The sequence below is a fragment of the Xiphophorus maculatus genome, chromosome 18, assembly GCF_002775205.1.
Source record: "Xiphophorus maculatus strain JP 163 A chromosome 18, X_maculatus-5.0-male, whole genome shotgun sequence".
Taxonomy (NCBI): Eukaryota; Metazoa; Chordata; class Actinopteri; order Cyprinodontiformes; family Poeciliidae; genus Xiphophorus; species Xiphophorus maculatus.
Window position 1 is genome coordinate 31,043,123 of NC_036460.1, and position 14,348 is coordinate 31,057,470.

Consider the following 14,348-nt stretch of genomic DNA (forward strand, 5'->3'; position numbering starts at 1 on the left):
TATTTAAATATTTAAATATCTATTATTTAACTAAATTAATTAATTACTTAATAAATATTGATATTGTTTAGCTCAGCTGGTTTATTCACTATGCAGTAAAAAATAAATAAATAATAAATAAAAAAGCTGACTTGAACAGTGGCTGTGAATGTTTCTCCTGGATTTCCAGCATTTAAAACGAGAGTCTCAGATTTGATTTTAGTTCTTGTGCAGGACAAACAGAAACTCTCAGTCACAGATCTTATGAATTTACTGAATCTATGTACATTATAATGATATTTAATACATTTGAGTATTACTGAAAAGTGTGTTTCAGTAACCCAGCTCACATATTATATAGTTTAATTCCACACAGACTGAAGTTTTCAAGCCTTTCTAATTGTTAAACATGTTCTGCTTACAAATGAGAACACAGCATTAAATATTAGAATGTTAAATCATTTAAAATATCAATTTTAATCTGACAATGAGCCCCATCTAAACATATTTTGACTTATTAATTCATAATACACTCCATGAACATAAGTTTTGATGTTCTCCAATGGTTGCTGTGTCGGAGGATACAGTTGACTGAACCAATATTTCCAGATGCTAAAATTTTATTTTCAAATTATATTTTTTTGATGTACAAAACATGAAATAGCAACAAAAAAAAAAACAATTCAATATTAAAATGATGCATCAGACAAACCAATAATTTAAAATGTGAAGTCAGCAAAATGTCAGTGAAAAAAAGAATACTTGGTTTTCTAAATATTTAAAAGATTAAAAATGGTTGATAAATCTGTTTCTTCTCACTTATTAAAGCGGAAATTGTCTGAACAAAACTTGATTGAGACACACAAGAAATTAATTTATAATTTTGTTGAAGTTCCTGGAATATGTTTTATACATATGGATAATATTTGCATTGAGCAGATCTTTGTCTAAAATATACGCAGTCTGAGCATTTTGTGGCTTCAGGGTTTGGTGTGAAAGAAAAATCTCAGATAAAAATCAGAGAGCTCCTCTGCCTTCATCTTGATTCTTTGCTGGATTTCCTAAAAGGAAGACAAGGGAGGATGACGCTCTCTGAAACTACTGCTGACCATCCATCTACCCTGAAGACTTATTTACAGCCCCTGCCTCCACCCTTCCATATCAGTGGTCGATGAACCTCACCACACACAAACCTGCATTGCCATTCTTCTTCCCCTTCCTCTTTCTCACCGGGTTTTGCTTTGGGTGTCTCTCTCCTCCTCCCTGGCTGGGTGTGAAGTTGCCAGCAGCATGCTCCAGTGGAGCCCAATTAGACCTCCCTGGCCATGTCATTGTAAAACATTCCCCTCTAAGGTTGTGACCTTTTAGCCTTTTCAACTTATCAGGAGTGCAGAGTCAGGAGTGAAGAAGCGTTTTCCATGCAGTGGCATAACTATCCCACCAACATTTGCACATGGCAATAAAAAGAAAGTACACCTCTTTTAACTCCAGGTTTAACTACTGTATATCAGAATGCAGTAAATAAATTAAGAGTCTGAAATAATTTCAATCCCGCCATAGGTGTACAAAGTCTTCTCTTAGTAAGAAAAAAAATCATGGCAAAATAGGAAAAAATGGGAAAAATTAAGCACAACCCGACTGCTTCTGTAGGTTTTAAAAGACAAATTAGCAGTCAGACGCTGCTCATGAAATGCACTTGAATAGAACATCAGCAAGTCTCAGAACCTAAAAAAAGATTCTATGAACAGTTTATTGCTCTCGAACATATGTAGAGTGATCAATATGATGCGATCAATATGATGTGATCAATATGATGTCCGGAAAGAAAAAAAACATCAGCTGTAACATATTTCCATTTTGCCTTCATATTTGTTTCATCTTCAATAACAGTCTGGAATTTCTTGTGTAATGTTGTAAGTCAGACCTTGTCCGGTCATTGATTTATACAATTCTGCAACTTTTAAATGAATTCTTGCTCCAACACACCGTAATCAAATGACTGAATCCCCTCATCAGCCTGACATTGAGCCATTCATTTGATTGAGGTATGGTGGAGCAGGAATGCACCTAAAAGTTGCAGGATGGCAGGAAGTCGTCTTGAGGACTATGTTTGGCCTCCCCTGTTGTGTATCTAAGATTAAATTGTTTTAGAACCCAGGAAAGGTTTATACATGCAACCACTTGAACTTGTAAAGTAAAGGAAGTTCTTTCTTTCTAAAAGACCTGGAAGGAAATACATTAGCAATGACCATAGAGAATCAACTCTCCATCTGTTGGGGTATGAGGGTGAAGAAATCAGATGATGACGTCACTTCCAAACAATACCAAACAATACCAAGTCCATCACAACCAGCATTCAGTATGGAAAAAAAATCTTTAAAATGCTTGACAATTTTCTCAAGGGTAGATGTTCTACCAAGTCTTCCCCAAGGTCAGAATGTGCAACTGGAAAAACACCAGTATATCTTTGATGATTGGCTGCTTTGGTTTGCAGCTTTTGCCTGAATGGATCTAAACCATCATTTGGACAGACATGACCAAGGTGATCAGCCGTTATGCACCAAGCAGAAAACCAAACACTGCTCCAACTGATAAACACGGTAGTGGAGGGCTGATGATTTGGGTTAAGGTTAGTCAGTGAGAAGACCATAAACTCCGCATTATACTATTGCACAGTCAAATGTGAGGTCATCATTAGTGAAGCTAAAGCTGGGCCAGAACCGGTTCTTGCAACCAATGAAACAATGTCTTACATAGAAAAATGAGCAAATATTCATGCAGAAGTCGACCTTGGAAAGTTACTGCGACTCTACAAGCTACTAAGTCATGTTGTGGATTTTGTTTTTCACTGTTATTTACATTTTGCCTTTATGTTTGATTACTGATCAACTATTGTAACTTATTATTTAATATTGTAAATCTGAGCTTAGATTGAAGTAATTTTAAAAACTGGTAAATGTTTCTATGTGGAACCACGTAGAGGGTTCAATTTCTTTATAAAATGTCTGAAAATAAACTTTTAAAAATTAGATGACATCACATATGGGTGCTATGATGTACCCGTTAGTTTCTATCTTGGATCACTGACATGAGTGTGCCCATAATAGTGATCGATTGTAGTATTTGACCACTCAGCCAAATGCAAACCAAATGTGTGACCCCCTTTAATCCTCCAAAAGCGGGCAGTGTGGTCTTATGAGTCTGCACGGCACCCTGTGTGTCTGGTGACCTTCACTCACATTGACAGACACACCACACACTGTCTGGTACACCGTTGTGATGTCACCACTTATAAGGTCCCAATCTAGACATAACAGCTTCTTGCAAAAGAAATTATTTACAATGTCCTTCTGGTCTTCATGTGTGCCTGTTAATGTCCAAACCTGACCATACATTCTAGGTGTCAAACATGTAGGTGAGTGGTTTTGATTATTAAAAGTATATAATAAAATATTAAGCTCATTTACAGTATATACTTTACAAACTCACAGGTTGTCATTTCAGTTTGTAAAGTTCCAGCTCTCGGAATAGCACCCTGTAGAGAAATGGTTCTTGAAGTAACTTCTGTGGGGTGTTTTTTGTTTTTTTATAAATCATTTTAAAGGCAGAAAATAACTTCTGAAAGCCAAGGGTACATAAATTTACCTTAAACTTTAAGGTGAAGGCAAATGCAGGGGCTGAGCTCCTGATATAGAGGCGTGGCCGTCACTCTGCTGTGATGATTTACTTTTATTTCGAAGCTGAGTTTGAGTGGGTCTCTGTGTGCCTGTGTGGGTTTTCTCTGAGTACTCTGTGGTTTTATGTTACATAAAAGTAATGAGTTTACAGCAAGGATTGTGGTTTTCAGTGAGGCCATTTTCCTTTTCTAATTTTAGTTCAAGTAGATTCACTACGTCGCATCGTTCAAAGTGCTGAGCCTGCACCTTACTAATGTAGAGATGGAGAGATTAAACATGTGCCTTTATTAAGACAATTCAGGACTTTGGTGTCTGGGTGTGTACTGTGTTAATAAAAACCATTCAGACTTTTAGCACTGAGCCGTAATACACTCACACTTGCTCATGCACATACATAGACATTCAAGCTCTTTCACCGTTCAGCTCCCTGTTGCTCTTACCTGATGAAGTCATCAGCCAGACGCCGGAGACGGATATGCTTTTCCCGTGCTCTCATCCCCGCTGCAGAGCCTTGACACAAGGAGAGACAAACAATTTGGCCTCCCTCCCACAGTTCCAGCTCTGTGAGCCAGCAGGGGAGCCAGCTAGGGTTTTCTGTGTTCCTGTCTGTGTCACAGCAGTGCAGCGGTCGGGTTAGTTTGAGCAAAGACTGTTTTTGCTGCATGAAAAGTATAAAAGGGCTTTTTGTCTGTTTGTGTTCTGATGTCATATCAGTTCTGTGATTAGCATTGTCTCCTTCAACATAACATGTTTGAGTTTAACCTTCACAAAACATTAAGTGATTTAAATGATCTACAGCGGAGTGAAAACAGGTTGAGTCTGCAGTTGAAACCAGATATTTACTTACACTGTGGAAAAGAACATGTTCAGTTATCTTAATCTCTGAATTAAATCAGATTAAATCTTTTCTGCTTTAGTTCATTTAGGATTAGAAGCAGTCTTTTTACGTCCCACAATATTAAGAAAAATAGTTTTTTAAGACACGTCTTATTTTCTTTGAATTCAGAATTTTACATGCACTGCTGTACTAAACCACATGTGTCAAACTCAAGGCCTGCAGGCCAAATGTGGCTGCCATGATTATTTCTGTGGCCCTCTGAACTCTAACTGTTCTTAAATATTATTTTATCAGTCAAATCATAGTAGTTGTTATTTGGATAGTGCCAAATTACATCAATTTGAAAAGATCTTTTAAAACAATTTAATTTTAAGAAGTACGGATCAAATAGAGAGAAATATATACTTCAACAGTTTGCTAATTAGTAGTTCTATCTCTGCATTCTGTCAATGTCCTTTGACATTTATAATGTGGTCTGAAAAAATAATGAGTTTGATATACCTGTACTAACCATTTAAACATTTTGGGAAAGCGTAAATAATAATCTCATTCCCTTGAAAGGTTGATTCACATCCTTTAAGTTAAATGTAGGCCCTTCTGTGGATTTATTTTAAGGCAAGTCCTCAAAAACAGCTTGTTTTGTGGCGCCAAGGAAATATTTTATGGAATCAGCCAAGATACTAAGAAGGGACCTGTGAACCTCTTCGTGTCTTTGGGTGCATTTTCTGATTCTTGAAACTGCTACATTCACACATTCAAACAATTAGATCTAAATATAAACAGCAAGAGAATGTCCAACTACAGTTGAAGAAGATCTGTGTCCCAGAAGTCACTGCCAATTCACAGGAAATGTTCAACCCAAAAACAAAACTAAAACACAGTGTTAAGGGTCTGGTAATAGTGTCAGTATCTGTGATTATAAACATCCAATTCTAGACAGAGTTGAAAAGACAATAATCCCGGTGTCATATCTTGTGGTCAGATAGTGCTTGGCCCTAATGATCTTAATTTCTTTACTAAAATGAGGGAAGTTTGTAAGTCTCAAGGGGTGGCAGCATCATGTTGTGGGGCTGCTTTTCTAAAGGAGGTACTGGTACACTTCAAAAATCGACAGGAACATGAGGAAAGAACATTAGGTCAAAATATTAGAGCAGTATCACAAGACATCTTCTAGAAACTTAACGCTTTGGGTGCAAATGGGTCTTTCAAAATAGACAATAACCTTAAACAGAACCAAGTCAGTTACAACATGGCTTAAGGACACTAATGTTCATGTTTTCTCGTGTGGACACCACAAAAACAGAAAACCTTTGAGCAGAACTGAACAGATGTGTGTGAGAAATGGGGCCTGGTAGAAACATGACCCAGTTACACCGGTACTGTGGGCCAAAAGGCAAGCAAGCCAAACACACACCTTAATGGTAATGTGTGTACATTTCTGAGAAAATTTGAATTTTTTTTTCTCTTTCTATATTCTATTGTTTAGCAGAAATAGATTTGGTAATCCTCAGTAAACACAGCCAAAGGCTTAGACTGATTTAATGTCAGACAGGAAGAAAAGAGGTTATCATCATATCAGATATTATCGGTATCTACACTGTGGACAGGTGGTCAGTGCATCACCAGGAAACACAACCATACCCCTCTCTCCGAACACACACACACACACACACACACACACACACACACACACACACACCCACACACACTTAAGAACAATTTTTAGAGAGAGACCAATTAACCTGACAGCCATGTTCCGGAGGAAGCTGGATTAACTGGGGAGAACACACTCATGCTTGGGGAGAGGATGCAGCCTAAGAGCAGAAAGACCGCCGGCCTTCTTGCTGCAGGCTAAAAGAACAAAAGCTGTTCTAACATGCAGTCCTCTTTTTATGCTGTGTGGGTAAATTTCTATCTGAATTCGAAAAAAAGAAAGAAAAAGAAACTAAAATAGTTTCAAATCTGACCGGTTTGCCTGCAGCAGACAGACTTCTGAGGATGTGCATTACAGTTTTTGCCCTGCTTTGATTATTACCAGAGACACGATAAGACTGGCAGGTGTTTGACACAGGTCTGGGACAAAAGGAAAACAGGGTCGTGTGGAGAGATGGTGAATATGAATCTTAATGCGGGTGCCGATGTCATTATCTCTAAATCCACTGAGCGGCCTCAACAAGGTGTGTGTGTGTGGGGTCAGGCTGTCGACGGCCACTTTCCATCCTGTGATTGTCTGACCGTGAGCCCGGGGGCATGACTGCCAATCCCATCCAGAGGATTTGCTTCTTCCTCCTCCAAATTCAGAAAGAGAATGCAGACTCATAAAGGTGATGAGAATCGGAGAATTTTTCTGGGACACCGGGCCAAAGTCAATGAGCTTGTTTGTCTGGTAACTACAGAGGAAGGTGAGGAAGATGAGGCCTTGGTGACACCTGAAACCCCCCTCCTGCACTCAGACGAAGAAGGAAAGAGCTGAAAGAGGCTGCCTGACTTTAAATGAAATAAACAGTGTCAGATTTACACACTGCCATGGTTTCCAGCAGCCCTTGATAATCTCTTCCCAGAAATAAATTGTCCCATTAAAATGAAATGTTGCCCATATAGGTTTAATCAATTGAAAACGCTTGTTTGAATCCTCTGTAATTTGGATGGAATCCCAAGCATGTAGCAAGGGGCTGCAGCAAAATAAGATTATTTGCTGCGTATTATAATATATGCAGCGTTTTTTATGCCACCAAACAGTGTCACTGAACCCCCTGATGAAATGTGTGCTTATTTATATGCAGTTATTCAGGTATGCTGTAAATTCCAATTATGTCTTAAGATTTCTATTTAGCATAGGAGAGAAATATGACAGGGAGGCCCTCTGTTTCCAGCAGTATTGTAAATCTTGTTACCTCTTTGCTGCATATAGCGAGGAAACTGCATTTATGTAAGTGAGTTAACAGAGGATGAGCTTATAACAACTAGCCTATAAAACTATGTAGAGATGTAGAAGAGGTTTCACAGAGGAATCAGCCAACGCAGAGTTTCAGAATAATTTTGACTGACTTATTGGAAGTATTGGTTTTTATTATGGGTTTTTTTTTTGGGGGGGGGGGTTCATTCTTAAAATATGTTAAAGTAAGTTTAGGTCACAGGAAACCCTTTGCACTAAACCTATGGTCTTTGCTGGGCATTCAACAAAGACCAAATTTATCCTGATGACAAATAAACTTGACTGTAGGAGGTGAAACTCTACTTACTGAAAAATGAAACAGCCCATTATTGTCCCTGACAGGTCATTACCTGTTTGGGTTTTTTTAACACTAAAGTATCTTAAAATTTCTCCTTTAACTCCAAAACACAAATAGGTAAATAAATGGCATGTAACCACAAACAGGTCTCATCCTGAGTAATTATTGCAGATAAAACTCCAATCGAAATATTCCCACCAAATAAAGTCTTCTGTATGTTCAAAATGTTTCTTTCATAACACTTTTTCCTCTTTAACTGTTGGGCAGTTACAGATTTACAGTTTCCTTGTAAATCAGTCTAAAAATCCATCATAAGGAGCCATTTTTAATGTTCCATTTTCTTTTTCCAATCTAAGTATGAATGTCAAATGTTACCATCCTGTTAGTTCTGTAAGCTCCTCTACAACTGCCTCAGTTTCTAATTGCACACCAATTTTTTTATAATTTGCCTTTGGGGCATTCCGCTGTTTTCATTACAGTCATGAAGCCAGTAGAATAAAGTAGCAGATTACGTAAAGAACTACAGTTCTATTAGGAAATCAAAAGAGGTTTTTAAATCACTCACTCGTGACTTCAGGGGAAAAACTCCATTTAAACATGGCTCATCATGTTGGTGCTGAGTATATGTTGAAGTTAGCTTCTCCACAGGGGAGAACACTTTTCAGTTCTACATGCTTTACCTTCTCTAAAAAATATAGATTCTACTCCACATATTTTATATGGTAATCTAGTGCTGCAGATGGATAGGCTTCTGTGTGTTTCACATGGTTATGAACAAACACTGGGACAGAATCAGTGTGGGTCAGCTCTTGTCTAATGCCTGCGTTCTTTCATTATGAGCTCTATCGGCACAGCCGAGGAGGCTTCTGCCGATTCTGTCGCCCCTGTTGCTCCGTCACCCCGTGCTGGGCCCCCAGGGGCCCTAAATCCCCGCAGCTCTTTGCCGCAGCCCCCCTCTGACGTGCAGCATGCCGAGGCGAGCAGCGCTTTGCCTATGCATTAGCCATCCATTTCCAGCGGCTGACACCTCTCCAACATAAAACCGTAAGGCAGAGGTAAAATATCTCTCTCCTGGCGAAAATAAAGCTTTGTCTGCCTCCTGATCTATTGGATATAAAAAAGAAAGCCGCGGCTCTGACGCTGGGCTTTACCTTCTGCGCTCCTTCGGTTTTTGCGCACACAAAGGCTCCGGTGAAGATGGATAGCGGGAGCGGCTGCTGTGCGAGCACCGCAGCAGGATCAGCCACTTCAGTTTTCCTTCCACAGTCCTCCCGCTCCCTCCCAAGCACTCTCTGATTCGTTTCTTAGACTATTGATCAGCTAATTCTGATAATTATTCTGGATTTTCTGCCTAATCGGCTTTAGAAAAGTTGTCCGCTGCATTACTAACACCAAGCTGCTTTCAGGGTCCTGTCTGGTTTTTTTTAACTTTTGATTTTATTGACTATGGAGAGAGAAAATTCAATTCATATTTGTAGCTGTACGAAGGAGGAGTATTAGGAGAAACTTTCATAATTTCCCCAGATTTAATATTAATGTATGTGAGATGTTCCACAAGAGTTTAAGGCATCAGAGCTCCCAGCAGGTCCACGATTGCTTTTTAAAATCCATCAGCTGTTATTAGAGAAGATAAATTATCATTAGATAATACTTCTTTTTTATTATTACGATTATTATTAATATTACTTTTATTTGTCTCTTAAACGGCACCACGGAGATGAAGTGTAGGCATGAGATTTATAGTGAGTGTTGTAGAATTCAACTGAAGCTAAAGAGAATACAATGAATTTTGCAAAAAGGTGAAACCAAATCTCACGTGGGCTGTTTGAAGGCCTCAAATGATGAAACTATTCTGTCCTCGTCATTTGAATGAAAACATATCTATCATTTCAGTTTCTCCAGCAAACAAATAATCGTTGGGAACATTTCTTTTTTTTTTTTCGAAACAACGTTTTCATTTAGCATTTTTCTTCTCGCAGCCACGAGCCCTTTAATGCCCTAAATGTTGCATTCTGGGAGCAATTAAATCCATGGAAGATTGCTGCACTTAAAAACAATAAGAACGTGCTGTTCTGGTTAAAATCCCTGCTGTGATTTGAAAGGTCCAGGGTGTTCTTGCATTAAATATATATAAATCTTTATGGCGTTATAATTTCCAGGAAACAGACAAGGGAAACAAAAAGGGCCAATAAATGAGCGCCCAGCTTTCTCCTCTCCATATTTTAATGCATGTATCAGCAGCCAGCACTCCCACTTTCCACGCTTTCCCCCCTCATTTCTGAAAATCCGCTGCAGCAGCAGCCGGAGCGGCAGCAGCTATCAGGCGCTCTGCAGCCATGCAGCTCGTCCCCTGAGCATTGGCCAGCGGGCGATAATATCTCAAAGGGAGTGGTTATCGCCACACATTATATTATAATCATTAGTGATCCCAGCCCTTTCACCCCGACTGCAGAATAATCGCGCAGTACCATTAATCTAAACTAGGGGAACTGCTTTACAGGCTGCTCTAGGCCCAGTGTGCAGGATAATCTCTCAGTGAGGCGGATTCTGCAGCATCTTCACAGAAAACTCTCTTTTTTTCGGACTAATCAAGGAAAACCAATGTTCTAGTTCTTTTTATTAATATAATCTATTACGGGATAGAAAAAAAGCTTTTCATTCAACATAGACATATAAAGTAATAACGATGATGATGACGGCAACAACAACAACATTAATAATAATAATAATAATAATAATAATAATAATAATAATAATAATAATAATAATAATAATAATAATAATAATAATAATAATAATAATAATAATAATAATAATAATAGAAACATTTTTAAGATTATAATTGGGATTGTAATATTAACTATAAAAGCTTCCTAAAATAGAACATTGTAGATCATCATCGATCCTCTGTGATTTTTCTTTACTAAATCCTTCACAGAGAATCAGCGATGCTTCAGTTTGGAGGCCACACAATAAAAATGAAAACATAATGTCAAAATAAAAAGTGTCACGGCCTGTGCGCCCCTTTCTTTGTCCGGACCGAATTCGCCCCCTAGAGGAGGAAGCGAGATGTTGATCGCGCCCTTTTCTCCGACTGACCTCAGAGTCTCGCGGTGGGTTCCTGTTCCCGAGCTCAGAGCCACTAATACATGATGTATTACACTACACACACCCCCACACCCCACTTTCCCCCACAAACACACCCCGATTAAAACGGGCTGCAGCGGAGGCTCTGCCTGCTGATGGTTCTGGGTCTGATCGAACCTCCGAATATTGGAGCGTTTGCGATGCTGAGGTCGATCTATAGTGGAGGCGGGGGGTCAGCAGGGGTTGACCGGCTGAGAAGCGACAGCTGTAGGGAGATGATCTATAAATCCCATCGGATTTCTCTCAGCACAGGCCGCAGCGGAGTTGGGGAGCCTGGAAAAATGTTTGCTCAGAGTTTGTTGCTGGTTCAATAATCTGCGCTGAGTTCACATCGGAATATGTTTTGGGGCAGACGGCGTGCTGGAGTGGGTGTGGGCTTGTCTCAGCCCACGCACTGACCCGGGTAGCCCGTCACACGTGGGTTACACCGCCAACATCTCACCGTGTTGCATGGTGCAACCGAAAAGGAAACACTCCGTTAAACTGCGCCACTTCCGCCCAGTTCAGTTTAAAGCCCTTAGCGGAACTTCTTAGGCGGCGTGCAATTTGTGAAAAAAGCCTATTAGATCTTGTAGTTGCTGGTTCCTTACAGTCAGTGTGAATGACTTTTGATCCATGGACAAAATTAATAAATACATAAACAAAATCCCAAACATTTCCAAGGCCCAGACCAGAGTCTGAAGCAGGGAAAACGTCAGAAATCAAAGTCCGTTTCGGGTAAAATCCTTTATTTCTCTTTGTTTCCCTGGGCGAAATATTTGAAGAAAAGAGAAGGAAATAAAAGAAAGAAAAAGAAAAAGAAAATGAATGAAAGAAGAGAAAAGAAAGGAAAAGAAAAGAGAGGAGCAGAAATCGATATGAGCAGAAATGGGGAGCGGCCCGGTGGACCCCTCTGCCTCCCTCCTCTCCCCCGGTACTCTCAGCTGACCGCAGCTCCAGTCCCGGATGATCATTTCTCTCTAACCCCGGAGTCTCCCCCCCTCAGTAGCCCGGCCTAGAGCGGCTGCTTCAGCCGTGGTTCTGCTCAGTGTCTCGCTCTGGGCTTTGGCTAGGCCTTCAACATGCTCACAGAATGCAGCTAATCACCTGCTCGGTTCAGAACTGAACCTTGTTTTGTCCTCTCCTTCCTTGGGCCGTGTCCGTCATGCGTGGCGTGGCGACACCGGCGACTCCGAGCTGAGACTGCAGAGCAGAGGAGAGACAAATAAACGAGCCGTGATTACAGTGAATGATTCCATGCATCTCCACGGCCTCTTTCATTATCTCAGATGAATTATCTCGCAGTGGAGTCGCTCACTGGTCTGCACTTCATAAACCCCAAATCTCCCGGGCTGCTCTGATAGGAGCCGGTACCTGCTATTAATGGAGGCGTCTAAAATTAGTTTGTGATTAGAGAGAACGACAGAAAAAAAACATACATCTATTCAGATTTTTCTTTTTTTTTAAATTCTTGTAATGGAAATCAGTTAACATATTTCAAATGTCCTTTTCGTTCCCTTTAGTAAGTATTCTGTCATCTCAATCTGTTGCTCGATCTGTGTCAAACCATTCCGAGATTAAAGCGAGAGGCTGAAAACAACAGAGAGAGAAAGAGAAAGAGAGAGAGAGAGAGAGAGAGAGAGAGAGAGAGAGAGAGAAGTTTTGTTTTCTTTAAACTGGGCCCAGAGGCGGCAGCGCAATGATTCCAATTTACAATTTGCGCCTGCATCAGAAGGAAAGTGCGAATAAAAATCTGTTCCAAGCAAAGGATTACATCGGTGAGGTTCAAACCATTTCCCCCCTTCATTTAATAGTGTCTCTGGCTGGAGGGAAGCAGAGATATGTTAAAGCTTATAGTTTATTTTGATTTTTTTTTCTCTTCTTTTCCATCCGTGGATTAATCCGCGCCTAGCTGCAGCTTCTAGTTCTTCTTCCCTCTTAGCTTTTTCTAAATCAGGCACAGATTATCCCTACTGACACACTATCAGTGCATCTTCCGCACATGGAAGTAACAACATTTTGTTGTTTACATGCTGGGTTAAGATGAGGGGGGGGGGGGGAGGGCGTCATTTTTCTGTCTGTGCCATCCGGGATTTCGTGGCAACACAGTCAAGCTCTGTAGTCCATAAGATGTGCAGTTTTCCCACCGCTTCTTTGGAGAATCTCATCCAGTGAAGTGGCCCGTTTCTGATTTTTCCTCCGTATGAGGTCTATGAGGGAGGAGGAAGAAAGAAAGAAAGAAAGAAAGAAAGAAAGAAAGAAAGAAAGAAAGAAAGAAAGAAAGAAAGAAAGAAAGAAAGAAAGAAAGAAAGAAAGAAAGAAAGAAAGAAAGAAAGAAAGAAAGAAAGAAAGAAAGAAAGAAAAGCAAACTAAAGCAAATCTGTTTACATTATGCTCTCTCTCTCTCTCTCTCTCTCTCTCTCTCTCTCTCTCTCTCTCTCTCTCTCTCTCTCTCTCTCTCTCTCTCTCCTTTAGAACCAGTGACCTGAACTCACGTCCTCTTGAAGGGGTTCTCCTCGGGGGGAGGTGGTGTTGGTTGGTTGGGAGATCCGGGGGAGGGGGGAGCGGTCAGCTGGACTGTTGCATGAGAAGCGGCGCAGATACATGGGAGTTTGCGGCGGCTTTCCTCCACAACACATGCGCAATTCTTCAGCGAAAAGTGTGCAAACGAACACGCAAATAAACACAAACCGCAATAGCCAACGCGATAAGTGAGCAAACTTTAAAAAAAAAAAACATAAAAGAAGAAAAAAAAACTTCCAACCTCTTTCTTGTTAGATCTCTGTCATCTTGAAGCCAAAACTTCACCGCAACTTTTTTTTTTTCTTCTATTAAGCAAATCAAATATCAGGAGTGTTTGCAGCCGCAAAATCAAACGACGAGACTTATCTGTGCGGGGCGGCCCGCGCTGCGGTGGAAGTGGATTGAGTTCCCGTAAAGAATTGCCTGGAAGAGCTGTCAACTTTCGAGCCTTTCAGTCTTTCACTTCCACGAGAGAAAATGGGAGGGCTGCGCGCGCCATCACCGGGCACGAGACATCATCATCACCATCACCATCATCATCATAGTGCTATCATCTACATCCTCGGCAGTGCGCAGCCTCCTGCTGTGAGAGGAAATATTTAGATGAGTCCAAACAGTTTAGAGTGCAGCGGCGACGCTCCGCCGCGTCGGGCCTTCGGGATGCTCTCACACGCCGCCAACACCGACAAAAACTAAACAGAGAGCGCACGCGCCTGCAATCTGCGCCTCGAGCCTGTTTATCCCGAGGAGAAGTGTGCGCGTGTACCTGCTAGGATTCCTCCTCGTCATGCCCAGAAGACATCTCTGCTCTGCAGCAACAGTCTCCCTCCGCGCCGCTCGCCCTGCGCCGCCGCCGCCGCCGCCGCCGCCGCCTCCTGCAGACGCCCTCTCTAACATATGACACTTTGCAGGGGAAATTTTTTGACAATTGGTGTCCTGAGTGTGCGGCATAAATAGCAGGCAGAGCACTTG

The 14,348-nt window shown here is 40.8% G+C and overlaps 1 long non-coding RNA gene across 1 annotated transcript; it reads right to left on the minus strand.

The window, feature by feature from the left end:
* Window positions 1-720: 720 nt before the first annotated feature.
* LOC111612009 lies at window positions 721-14,255 on the minus strand. The gene is made up of 3 exons (XR_002754363.1): window positions 13,349-14,255; window positions 11,961-12,056; window positions 721-4,166 (listed from the first exon to the last, which is right to left on the minus strand). It is a non-coding gene; the product is annotated as an uncharacterized LOC111612009 (long non-coding RNA).
* Window positions 14,256-14,348: the final 93 nt, after the last annotated feature.